At 44.0% G+C, this 13,524-nt stretch overlaps 1 protein-coding gene across 1 annotated transcript in view; it reads right to left on the minus strand.

Moving 5' to 3' along the window:
• Window positions 1-13,524, minus strand: part of LOC128310782 (neurogenic protein mastermind) — a 223,654-nt gene that overhangs the window by 111,576 nt on the left and 98,554 nt on the right. The window lies entirely within an intron of this gene.

Raw genomic sequence — 13,524 nt, forward strand, 5'->3', positions numbered from 1 at the left:
CTGTTGTCTGCCGTTGATCTATAATAGATGCTGCTGAAGTGACTGCTGAAAGCATGGTTTTGTGTTTGTACTTTTTAATGGAAGAAGCTTAAGCTGCAGTGCTGGTACAACGTTGATAATTTGAATTAATTTACGATAATTACATGATGCGGGCTGATTGTTCGAGCAAATTGATTGATATCGAGTGCCAAATTGATTGTGATGCTCCTTGCCATAAAGTGCATAAAATACCAAACCTCTGTTGCTACTTAATACAACTCCATCCATCCGTTTACATGTTTAAAATATTGTCCAGCTACATTAAACCCTACCTTATGGGTCATCTGGGATTGATGGGGCTATTGCTAAATCAGTCACACCGAATGTGGCATGAATCCGTAATACATGCCTCATCTAAATCCGTATTCATTTCCCGTGCGGCCATCGTAAAACCGTGCCACTAATCGTTCGGACTTTATCGGAGTTCAAAATTCATAGCATTAATTGAAAAGCATCCAAACACGCTATTATGTTAATTGTTTTATCCATATTTGATAAACCACATCTGCCTCATCGCCATCGACGAGCAGAGTTTGTCCTTTCAGAGAGGTTTCAGAAGCCAACAAATGATGTGCCGCTATTATCAGCTGCTGGAGCGGCGTGATAGGAGCAGTGGGCATACTATCAAAATGTCTTGACGGTTCGTTAGGCTAGTATTTTCCCTACTAGTGGATAAAACCTTTCAAAACTTTAGACTAGTTAAGAGAACTTTAAACGATGCAATACAATGCTGGAAGGAATTGATTCGAAACACTTCCACTTTAATGGCGACCAATGGTAGTTATGTCTGCCTACTCGGACCATTAAATCTCTCCTCCATTTCTGCGTGTTTCTTACGAACTGTCATTTTTCTAACTGTCAAAATGGCGACGCATTAGAATGAAAATGAAATTGGAAGAATTCGGCAGCAAGAGATGGCAGCATTTGAGTTAATATTTTTGTATGATGCCTTTGTCTACGATACTCGGCACCATTGTAGAAAACAGCGAGCAAAATAAGGTAGTTTGGTCGATTACCGTAATTTAATTTACGCAATCGACCATTTTCTACGGGGCTTCGTAGTCCGTGCTCCTTTATCAAACGCAACTTTAATAGCACCCTGAGCAGCAGCGCGTGTTTGGCTTCCCGTCTTGGCGTGTCGCCTAGTTTTGTGTGTGCGTTTTTTTCGTTTTTTTTATTGAGCTGCTTTAAACACAACCACAAAGGATTCGTTTTTAATTCCTGTTCACGTTCAAAAACAAGCAACTCGTTTGCAAAATGTGATTGAAGTGATCCTTTTTCTTTTGCGCGAGAAAAGTTGTTCTTTCCTCTTCATTTGTGTCGCGCACAATCGAACCGAGCGAAAACACCGGATCAAAGGAACGTACTGAATCGGGTTTTTGGGCGGAAATATGATTTAATTTATTCTCGAGTGCCAGTTCTGCACTAATGAAGTTGAGTTTGTGTCACCTTCCGGGTTTTTCTTGCTCTCGAGTCGATCAATGCCTCTGACAACTAGCGAGATAAAGATTATGGAAATGGGACTACGGTTTTGATGTTGGTTTACCTTCACCACCGGGCACCTCTACTAATCAGTCCGGACACTTTTATTCCAACGGGCAAGAGCAAGTTTTGCATATATTTTGAGCAGCATGTTTACCTTCGGCTAGAATGTAGATTATTCGAGATTACGCACATTAAAAGTGTACGAAACAATTTAAATCCATTACGGTACCCGGTTGCCTGCTAACAATTTAACGCTATTTATTTGCCATTCTTCCGCCGCGGTGCCGGGAAGGTGGGCGCTAAAAATAATTGAGCCATTTTAAACGCCATTTTTCACCCACAACATCATCATTGGCAAATCTTGATTGGGAAGTAAACCACTTCACTGAATTCAAATTACTCTTCGAACGAGCAAAACCTCCGCTAATTACAGTCTCGAAAACCGTCCCATAAAAATACACAACGAGAAGCATTTTTGGCCTGGCTGGCTGGCTGGCGTGGAAGCGGGGAAAATGGGCAAAGCGCACAGCAACATATTATGTACGGTGAAGAAAAAATACAGCTTGGGGTGGAAAAAATGTTAAAAAATCCTATCAGTATGCAAAGGAAAACAAACGTTAGTCAATGATGATTGCCCATAAAATGGTGTAACAGCGATAGTTAATTACAATTTACAACCACGAGTGATACTATCGCGATCCGACCCCAATAAACTAATGATCAGGTGAAACTTCCCACCCGCAAAGGTGTGTGTGTGTGTCGCGCTGTTTCCTGTGCGTTTGTGTGTTTGTTTGTGGGTGGCCGTGCGCTCAGTTTATGTATTTAACTTTGTTTTTTTTTCGCTGGCCATTTGCTTGGCTTGGCTCTGTCTCCACTGATTGGGCTCCGCTGCCCGTGGTACCGTGGTTCCGTCAGCATTCCTCACCCAACACCGCTAATAGTCCGCTGGGAATCCGCGTGAGCTTCCGGTCATGAGAAACCGATAAGCGGACTGCCGTCGGGCCTGTAACTCTTCGCAGTAATGGAGCGAACGAAATAAATCAACCCCGACTACGCTTCTACCGCCACGCGGACACCTGGCAGGATACGGTCCGGCCGGACAAAACTTATTTGTGTCAGTTTAATCTCTCGCCGCTTCTGCTGCGCCCATTCTTTTCCACGCAGCGGGAAAGATCTCCGCTTCGCCCATTTAGCGCAGGAATAATTGAACAATAATTACCTAGGCTTGAATGTTGTCGGAAAAGTATCCACCCGAAACCGGAAAATGGTGGACATTCGTTTGGTTCATTCGTGATTTTATCACACGAATTCACGAAAAACCGAACCCAGCCAATTCCAGCACCCGAAACCCAAACGCGCGGTGCGCCCCGGTACCTGGTCGTGCTAAAATAAATGGCCAGAGATAAATACGGCACGGAAAGCACGAAAACATTCGACAAGATTAAGCAACATTCTACATAAAGTACCCCGAAATCACAACCGAAATCCACTTGTGCGGGATCAGCGCACAGCGATAAAGCATGGCATTTGCCCATAATCTGAAGCAGAACCGAAAAAAAAAACAAGAAAAAGTATTCTGTTTTCCCAACAGACCACCGGTACCGCCACCGGTGGCCATAGTTTTGCACGCGAATAAATTATTATTAATTAATTCCTAATTATTTATTTGCAAAACAGTGCTAACTGTTCGCAGTTACACGGTCAACTAATTATCAAGTGAGCATTGAGTATGTGTACGTGTGTATGTGTGTGAATATGCTGTGACACCTTCCGTCATTGTGCTGTGCACCATGCGCACCCGCGGAACACGATCGATGATATATGAATATTAATTAGAGCGCAATTCGCAATTCGTTCTGTACGGATTGCGTTTTAACCCAGGCTGCTGGGGGCGCGTTTGGTCGCATCAGCAAACGGTGTTTCAAACATTTATCAGTACATTAGTTAAGTGTGTTTCTGCCACGGTAGCCACGGTGGTCGAAAAAAAACAAATGCTCCCGTGAAAAGGAAAGACACAATCATTACTGTTTCGTGGAGTGTTTTAATGTTTAACTTGCATAATTTGGCACAGTTTCAATCATGCTAATGAAGCTATTCCGGGCTGTCGGGCTATCGGGTTGCAGTTCTTGGAAGGGAATGATTTCGAAATTAATATCCTTTATGGCACGCTGGTTTTGCGTGAACTTCATTCATAGCGTTCTTTTATTATAGGTGCATACATTATGTTTGCCTTTGATGTGATGGGCCGTTGCTGTGGAGGATGTGTTAATATTTAAAACCTTTCGAGTGGCTTCCATGCTCGCTGAATGGGGTTATTAAATATGCTTTGCGGTGCATTAATTGCCAATGCTTAAACGACCAATTTCCATTAATCCATTGCCATACAAAATGTTTGTACAAAACTCATCCATTCATCCAAACAAAAGAAGGTTTCGGGTTGGGGATGATAAATAAAATGAATTTAATTTGAATTTTACATCAGTTCATTCAAACATCAGTTCACTTCATTTCCATAAACATGTTAATCAAATGTACTCCTTCTTTAAAGCAAAATGTACTTTAAACCGTACACGGTCAAACGCCGTCGTCAGCCAATTGATAATCCCACCCGTCCCATCAGCGCCTTCACTCCATCTTGTCTCCAACTTGGGTCTATTGTCCAAGGGTACAACCTAAAAGGACTTTACGGGCTAGGTTGTCCGATGTCAATCTCATGACGTGACCAGCCCAAAGGAACCTGGCGATTCTAATCCACTGGACGACAGTGAGCTGCTCCATTGTACCTCCACACATACGGGATCAAAAATCCTTCTGAGCATTTTTCTTTCGAGGGTTTCATCAGTTTTGGGCAAGGTCCAAGTCTCAGAGTCGTATGAGAGTACTGGAAACTCTCCCTCTTCTCTCTTCTCTTTTCTTTGCGTAACGGCCTTGTTGCGTCCAGCAACGATGCCCTTTTCGTCGATTAAGAAAGCTAGAAGTTTCTTTAATATCTAGCTTTATTTGAAAAATTCAATTCCGCTTTCTGGCGATAATAAGAGGCCTGGCGCCTCTTTGCACGCACTTTTATCCCTTTTTCTTTCCACCCGATAGCGGTCATTACTCCTTCCTAGATTCATCCGAACCGCATGAGTATCGAGCGGTTCGGATGAATGTGCCTAAGCCTGACCGACTTATCGTTTCGCCCTCTCGCCCGACAGTCTTTTTCGCCGCGCTGTCAGCTGTCAAACGAGGACCGCTGTTAATAAACAACAGGCCTACTAAGTCATTCCTTACATTTCTGGCTTACTATACTTTACTTACTATACGTAGCCACATAGTCCGTCCTTACTACGGTGGGTGGATTGATCTGGATGGGATTTTGGTCCGGTCCGTTCGTATGAAAACCGGCTCCGCTACCATCATGCCACTGGGCACCGCACGGGAACTATTTCAGTTCTATATAGTCCCACCTAAATTCATCGTAACAGATGACATATGTACTCTACAATAACACTATAAATTTCCATTTGCTTAAACGTAAGTGCAATTACAAAAAGCTTCATTAGCTTTTTATATACAGCATACAGTGTACGACTTGAATGTTAAAGATTAATTTAAAGATTTTTTACTTGAAGCATATAACAGGCCATCTAAAACATAAAAAAATGTCACTGCCGTTTTCGTCATCTCCAGTTGCTTTCATTCCAAAGCTACAGGCGTAATTGCAAAGTCGAGATAGAACCAAACGATGGTAAATAATTACTTGGTTCCGATTCCGGATTCCGTACACGAACCGCGCTCACGTCGCCAGCGTTCCATTCATTCATTCATTTTTGCGTCCGTTTATAGCTTTGGTTGTGTGGAGCACAAGCGAAGTTGTGTGACGTGGCCGAACGCGCTTCATGAACATACTACACCTCATCTCACCACGTTGGGTAAGTGATTTTTCCCTTTCCTGCGGCCACCATCCCGCACCACACGCCAGCCCAACTGAAACAACCGATGAGTGAATGAATGGCTGTAAAGTCATTGAGGTGGAAGTTCTGTTTCGTAATCAAATTGAGTGCCACGATTACGATAACGATCAACAGCGCGAACCCGTACCGGACGCACCGCCGACATACGATGGCACACATTCGGTCGCACCGGAAGAGGAACTGTGACATGGGTACGACAAGCAGACGTGGCACGGGTCGAGGTTTTCGTGTTATCGCTATCGCGTGACCGTATCCTATCTGTAGCGCTGCGTGTGCGTCGAAACATCGCACCTCTCACAAGCACGCCCCCCGGCCGGCCGGCCAGCATAAAGCAAACATCAAACTTTCACGGTTTTAATCGTACTCGGGGTTGCGGTTGGAGCCCACTGGGCGTGAGCGCAGGGGCAAAGAAGGAACGGGGTCGGGAACCGAAGGAAAACTATTTGAGGAAAACTCATTTTCACACCTACGTCAAATTGAGAATCCGGGTTGTTTGTTCCGCCATGAAGACAACGTGGGGTGCGAGCTGAGAGTTGTAAAAAATAAATCTAGCACACACACACACACACACACACACATACATATGTCCGCTGTCGGTTAATCACATATAAAATGAGCAATTTATGCATTTAGTGATATTTATCAAACACATTGCCTTTACACATTGTTCAATCAGGTTCGTAACTACAGATGTGTATGTGTGTTTTTTTTTTGTTGCGTGGGTTTCACATTGCACACAGTGTGGATTGTTTTATGGTCGTACCGCTGTAAAATGAAATCCCACCATACCATAAAACCGCGTCCATGTTTACACTGACAGCTAAAAGAACAAACAAAGCCCCATTGACCTTTTTAATGAGCTTTCTGATTACTGCGGAAAGGTGTAACAGCGTGTGCTTGGTGTGCATTGACTCACGGCGAAGAAGCTTCCAGGGGCTGACGCTGGATCCAGGGGCCAGCATCTCGATCAATCCTTTCCCTCCTCGCCATTAAGGGCCGACGTTGGTTCATCGATCTTCCGATAGCTCTTTTTCAATCGATTCTGCTTTAATCCCTGCGGCGTGGCTTACATTCTTCTACCGTGGTTGATCGATTAGTAGTAGAGGTTGGTTTTAATTGTGTTTGCAAAAGTCACTTTCCTGCGCTTTCCTGCCAACTCATGCTTTTGCCACCGAAGAAAGTGCCCATCGGGTGTATTCTTAACGGTGCCGTTTTCCGTGATCTGAAGATCGGTAAAACTGAAATTCATCCCATGTCTTTTACGGGGGTTGGACGGAAATGACGGTGCCATCGTGTCAGCCCCCGGCGTTAAGACGTAGGCAAACACAGTCCCTGGCTGCACCTTGCCTTGGTTCGGATGGTTTAATCCATCGAGATTAAATTACTCCCGTTTTGCGACCGGTGCTTCTACCGGTAACTTACCGGGGGGTATGGAAAGTGCAGCCAGTACCACAATGAACCACAATCCTTTCGCAACGATTTTCCGAGGCTCGGCTCGGGTGTGGGAGTGTGGAATTCTCATACGATCTGCGGGCATTCTACCACCTCCCACATTTCAGCTGAATCACGAGACATAACGCTATGGCGAGCATGATTGGTGCGAAAATAATATGAAAGTGGCAATGAGGCGTACATCCACCTGTACTAGGCGAATGAATAGCAGCATTATGATAAATTCGCATTCGTTAATTACAACAAGTATGCATTCACAAATGCCAATCAAACTAGCAGCACATTGTACTGCCACTTGTTCAATACCTCGTATGAATCATAAGGGCTCATTCAATTATTACGTAACGCTGGAGGAGGGGGTTAGTACCAGCGTTACGATTTGTTACATAGGGGGGGAGGAGGGGGTTTTATTTTTTGTGTTACATAACAGACAGTAAGGTTTTAATGTGATCCCCGCTTCATATTATATGTATGAAAAATTTAAGAGATTCATATACAAATTCCATGTTATCTATTTACTTGTTGATTGTTTAAAGGTCAACTTTCTTGATGTCTTCTGATACCAACTCATTGATACAGATGTCCACGCAGATGGTGATTTTGAATTCCGGTGTGTAGTCCAGTTTATACCCATTGTCACATAACAAGCATTGTCGACTCGTAAAACAAGTATTGAGCTTGAAGGGCTCTAAATAGTCTCATAATCCTCTTGCGTTTAAGCGAAAGCAGCAAAAATTTTAAAATCCACTGACATATATCCAATTTAATGTACAATTAATGTGTTTGAAATATTGTCACGTTCAGTTACAGGATATCCCGCAATTCTTTGACAGTTTCCCATCAATTTTTGAATCCGTTCCGAGATTTTTTGACTGCGTCTCATATATTTTTGAAACCGTCTTACAATTTTTTGACTGCGTCCCATCAATTTTTGAATTCGTCTCGAGGTTTTTTAAAGGTTTCCCATATATTTTTGAATTCGTTCCGAGGTTTTTTGATAGGGACGGTCTAGTGATGTGAATGGTGAAGGTATCGGCCCGGTCTTCACAAGACAGGACCAGACCAAAATCCCATCCAGAGCAATTTTCTGTATACTGGACGAACTATTCGGCTACGGATAAATAAAGACAAAAAAGCCAGAAATGATAGGCCTAACCTCTTGAGGTTGTGGTGCCGATACACAAGAAAAAAAATGTTGAAGGTGATTCAAGCATTCAAGCTGCTTGACGGTAAAGTCTCTGCGGATTGTTAGCAGGCTTATCAAGCAGCTCATCCGCAGCGGTCGATTTTCTCTAAACTTTTTTACCTCAAAGATGAAATACGGATGCCAAAGATTTTCCACGAATGCATCTGAACCTGTGCCCTTCGCTCCCTTATCTGTGGTTCAATACAATTGCAGGATACTGTGGTTAAGCAAAAGACAATTTATTTAAAGTAGCATTCAAAACTATTTGGGAAACCGTCAAAAAACACCGGAACGAATTCTAAAACATATGGGAAACCGTCAAAAAACTTCGAGACGAATTCAAAAATATGTGAGACGCAGTCAAAAAATTGTGGGACGCATTCAAAAATTGATGGGTCGCAGTCAAAAAATCTACGGAAGGATTCAAAAATATCTAGGAAGTAATCAAAAAACCTTGGGAAACTGTGGAAAAATTGTGGGATACCCTGTAACTTGCTACATGCCAATGATACCAATAATATTGATGAAAGATACGAACAGCCTGAAAACAAACATGGTTAATGAAGTATCGTATGCAGAATCGTAGCTGAATAGATAGAAGTAGGTTCTAAAACCGCTTTAAATTATTAGCAACGATCAAGTAAGTCAGCCTGGCGTGAGTAGTAAATTTATTAGGCAGTATGTTCGTTTCGTTTTGCAGTTGTCGAAATATAATGGAATTACATAGATTACTTAAAAGAATTTATTTATTTTTTAAACATGTGGGAGGGGGAGTCAAAGAAAGGCTCGAAAATTGAAAATTTTTGCGTTACGTAATAATTGATTGAACCCTAATTCCTACGATAAAGTTTAGTTTTTGTTCGTTAGCCATCGAGCATTAGCCATCGATCAAATGATGAGCGATAAATAAATATGAAGATAAAGCCAAATCCAGTTGTGCGAACCGTTTTGCAAACACTGCACTGTACCGAGACCGTGTGTCTGCAAGGGCGTGCCATGGATTACCCACGAATGAATGATTGGACAGTGCTATTTCTACAGACCAACCGCACACAGCAGCACACCGCAAGATGGCACATATGTGTGTACGTTATTAAGATCAATCATCATTAAAACTTGATATTGCTGGTAGCAGTAGCTGGATGACGATGACGGACAACAATCCCCAACGGTTCGTCATCGTGGTGAAATGTCCTGCGATGATTGTTTCGGTGCAGGCTTAAACAGGCCCGGCTGGCCACAAGCCGCGGGCGGTGAAAACGGAAGTGCCCCGTGGGAGTAACCACAGAAGATGTAGAAATCTCACGGGGAAAGACGCTTCGAAAGCTCGGGCCCGATCGCACGCAAGCGATGTTGTGGTGGTCCTATTGCGTTTCGCTTCGCTTCCGCTTTCCACCGTCCGCTGCTGCTCCCGCTGGGGGTGGTTGTTCGTTTATTTATAACCTTAATGCGTGAATTATGTCCTTCGGGCGCATATGCTGACGAAAACGCTAATGTTCCCTTGAGGGGACGGTAGTGGTGGGAGAGGCAAATGGCACAATGGAGCATAGGTTTGATCGAGCGCCAACACACACACACACACACGATGCCGAGGGAAAGCCGTTGTTTGGGCGCCCCCACACCCAATTCCTCGCGAGCGGATAATCCTGCACGCTTGCGTTATGCGCGCGGACTAGGTGAATGCAGATTTAAAAGCCCGGGTTTTGTGGTGTTTTGATGATAATGGCGCACGGGGTATGATTACGCTTGTTTGGTTTCCCTTTTTCACGGTTTTCACGGTGCGGAAGAATGATGATGATTTTAAGAACCACCGATTCCGTCGCGCGTTCCGATGGAAATCCATTACCCGAAGGTGGCGTATGCACGCACACACACACACACACACACACACACACACACACACACACACACACACACACACACACACACACACACACACACACATGAACGTGGCCACAATTGACTTGTTTTCTCCAACCGCCTGCTGCCAATGAAGGTGAACGTAATGGAGCCGGTGTAGCGGTGTAGCAGCATAAAGGCACACCGACCGAGTACATGCGGCTTACGATTGGTGCGGCGGTTCCACCGGGATCTCAAAAACCTCGTCTCGTTTTGGGATATTGTTTTACTTTACTGTTGTGCGATTTTTTGTCCTGCTATTTCACTGTTACTGCGCCTACCACTAGACGCCGTTCCGCTGCTGAACGGCCCAGATTTTGGCGGTGCGTCGCCGTACTGATGTAACGAAGCCGAAAACCGTGCCTTTACGCTGGCAGGATCATTTATCATCTTGTGACATAAAACATCATGTGCGTGTGTGTGTGTGTGTGTGTACGAGTACGCACAAATACACACGCGCCCATACAGAGTCATGCAAGAACAAGAGAAGTCATCAAACTGTTGTTAAACAAAGGCGCCGGAAAGGATTGCCACCGGTGTGCCGTTTGCCGAGACGCTTCCGGGTTCCAGGCAATATGTTCCTCGGCAAAGGAAATTACTACCCAGGCCCGGTTGGGAGTGACGGCACATCCACCCAAAACAGGCACATGCTTTATGGGAGCTTATTTCAAAACCATTACCATGATCTCTGGCACGCCAAAGCCTTTCACGGGGGTGAAAATTTCAACCCTTAGCTACACAAAGTAGACGCGCATTATCTTGATACACTTTCGGTTTATGCAAAGCGTGGTAAATTGTTTAGATTACCGGGAGAGCATCGTCGTTTCAGCATCATCAGCTTACTTTGATGCTTTGCAGTTTCTGTTCGACATCGGACTGCTTTGATCGATAAAATGGGTCTGCAACGAAGTAATGGTTGCCGAGCTTCAGTGCAATGTTCGATCGAATTCTATTACGTGTCAACTATTCGCAGGCGAGCGACGCGATCAAAGGTTGCTACGTTGGGTCTTTTGCTGGATGTTGCTGGTTCGAGATGTTATGTTTATGCTTTTATGCAAAACAACAACTGCAACCGTGCGCAATATTTACGACCATCCATCGCAGATGATGACAATCTGCATCAGTCAATGGTATTGATGAAATATTTGCGATATATATAACACGGTTCATATATTTCAATCCTCGCTACTTGCAGATGCGGATAATATCCTTTTTGCGCAGCTCGATGTGATGAGATCTGCTTGACGGATTTATTTTTTTACGGCCATCACTATGCACGTAGCTCGCCTTTTGTGTGCACTGCACAGTCGTTAAAGCAGTGCAGCACGTACCTGATTGTTCATAAAACTGTTAGTGTTGCTTAAAATTGTTATGCTTTTCGGATCGTGCACGTCAACACCTTTGCGGGTAGCACCCGGACCGGGTGTCATCACGTTCAACGGTATGTTTTGACCGTTGTTAAAATGGATGTAATAATTTCTAAATGAGCAATCTACTTGCATTTGGCTGAAGCAAAAAAAAAAAAGCATAAACAACCGGCTCCATCTGTTTTAATCATCATTTCAGGCCGGATTTCCACCGTGCCAAAGACGGTATCTATTTTTACCTGAAATTATTATTGCGCATCGCGCTTCAAGTATGAATTTACAAAATCTGGCGAATAAACGCGATTACGGCAGATGAAACTTAAGATGAAAGCGAAACATAAAAGGACGCGAAAAGGACATTGGAGGCTAGCGGATGATGAAATGAAATTATATCGCAGCAGCATATCCCCGGAATTTGGTATTTTATTTATAAAACGCTTTCAGTGCGCGCACACACCGGCAAGGTTCGGCTTCCGGGTTTTGTGCTTTTATTTTCGCATCTTTCCGTTCAATGCACGATCAGAAATTCCTGAACCATTTTAGGGTGTTTTGCGTCAGGGTGTTGCTCAAGTAACCGGGTCTGTCTCGTCAAATCCCCACTGGCCAGCGGGGCAAACCACTTCGGGGAAAAAACCCGATCGTACCACGGACTCTTAGCGTCCCCATGCGCCCCACACGCGTTCATAAATCTGAGTTTTTGAATATTTATAATAACTTTGTGCCTTGGCAATGGCTCTGGTTCGGGTTGTTCCGAGGAAAAGTTCTGCCACCGAGGACAAATGCCACGGAAAATCATCTCCTCCAGTTTCTCCGGTTTGCTCTCGCATGCCCCGTGACGTAGTAAGTTGCTGACCACATCCTCTTCTTCCAGTTCCCATTCCCCGCCAATCTTACACCAACACTCGCCCCCATTGCTCTGGAGCTTTTATTTTCTTTGCGAAAAAGTGTGTGTGTGTATGCTCTTCCAGCGTCCAACCGCCACCGACACGGTAGGTTTTCGTCATCATTATCATCATCAATAGTGGCGTTGGCGTTGGGATGGACGGATGTACCAACGCTCGGAGGATGTAGACGAACGTACGGAATGTTGATCGGAATTTTGATGAAGATGCTCCGTATCGGATGGACGCTTCGATGGCGCCCGGAGTATTGCCAGAGTTTGTGTGCTATGTGTGCTACGGATTTACTTTTTCCTAGTGAAGGAATCATTTTTCTGTTTTTCTTCAATTTTGGGAAACAGTTTTTGTTTTTTTTTTTTTGGGGAAGCTACTTTTTGCAGTTTATTCCCACTGGTAGGGACGTACCGTAGAATTTTGTTTGCTTTTAGTGATGAAACAAGTGGCCCAAACCAGAGGTTGGAGATAGGAGAAGGTAAGGCTACGCGGTTTGAGCGCAATGGAATGTTTTGGCGGAACTGCTGGGCTGGGCAGAACGGTGGGAGAAATATTGATTGTATAAGCACGTACTGATAAAATCCTGAGCAGCATGACAAGTTGGCCCGGCCATGGAAACTCGATCTGCGTATAATCGATGTACTCACATTTTTTGGGGCGTTTTTTTGTTTGTGCTTATGAGCGATAACGCTTCGATTTGCTTCCGGATGTTATGGTTTTTTTTTTGTTTATTTGGGTTTGGCGTTAGTCAAGAGGAGTTATGACAGTGGTCATTCACAGCTCCCAGTGTTTCCACTGGATGAGAATATTTGATATCGGTTGCAGAAGTGAGGAAACGATGTTTTAAATATGAACGAGAGCGCATCGACACGAAACCAAACATACCATTTGAAATATTATATCCAACACGTACACAAATGTTATCCTCTCGTGACTGATGAAAAAAACCTAACTTTTTTCAAACAGAATATTTAAAGCTTAACCGGTTCTCTTCTGGTTTGGTAATAAACATATTTAACCATAAAAATACTCCAGATAGAGACGCTCGGTACTTCCTAACTATCGCGGTTCGCCCGTTACTGCATAACGTACTCATGAAAACGGAATTAAAATGCTCGACAATATGAGTGCCGTACACAATGCTAATCTTTTCATGCATACATGGCGCATGAGACCACTTACGCGCTGGAGCTTTTCGTACGATCCGGGCACGAGAGCCTTCACCTAACCTGCCAGCCAGTTTGCTG

This window comes from Anopheles moucheti, chromosome 2 (assembly GCF_943734755.1).
Source record: "Anopheles moucheti chromosome 2, idAnoMoucSN_F20_07, whole genome shotgun sequence".
Taxonomy (NCBI): Eukaryota; Metazoa; Arthropoda; class Insecta; order Diptera; family Culicidae; genus Anopheles; species Anopheles moucheti.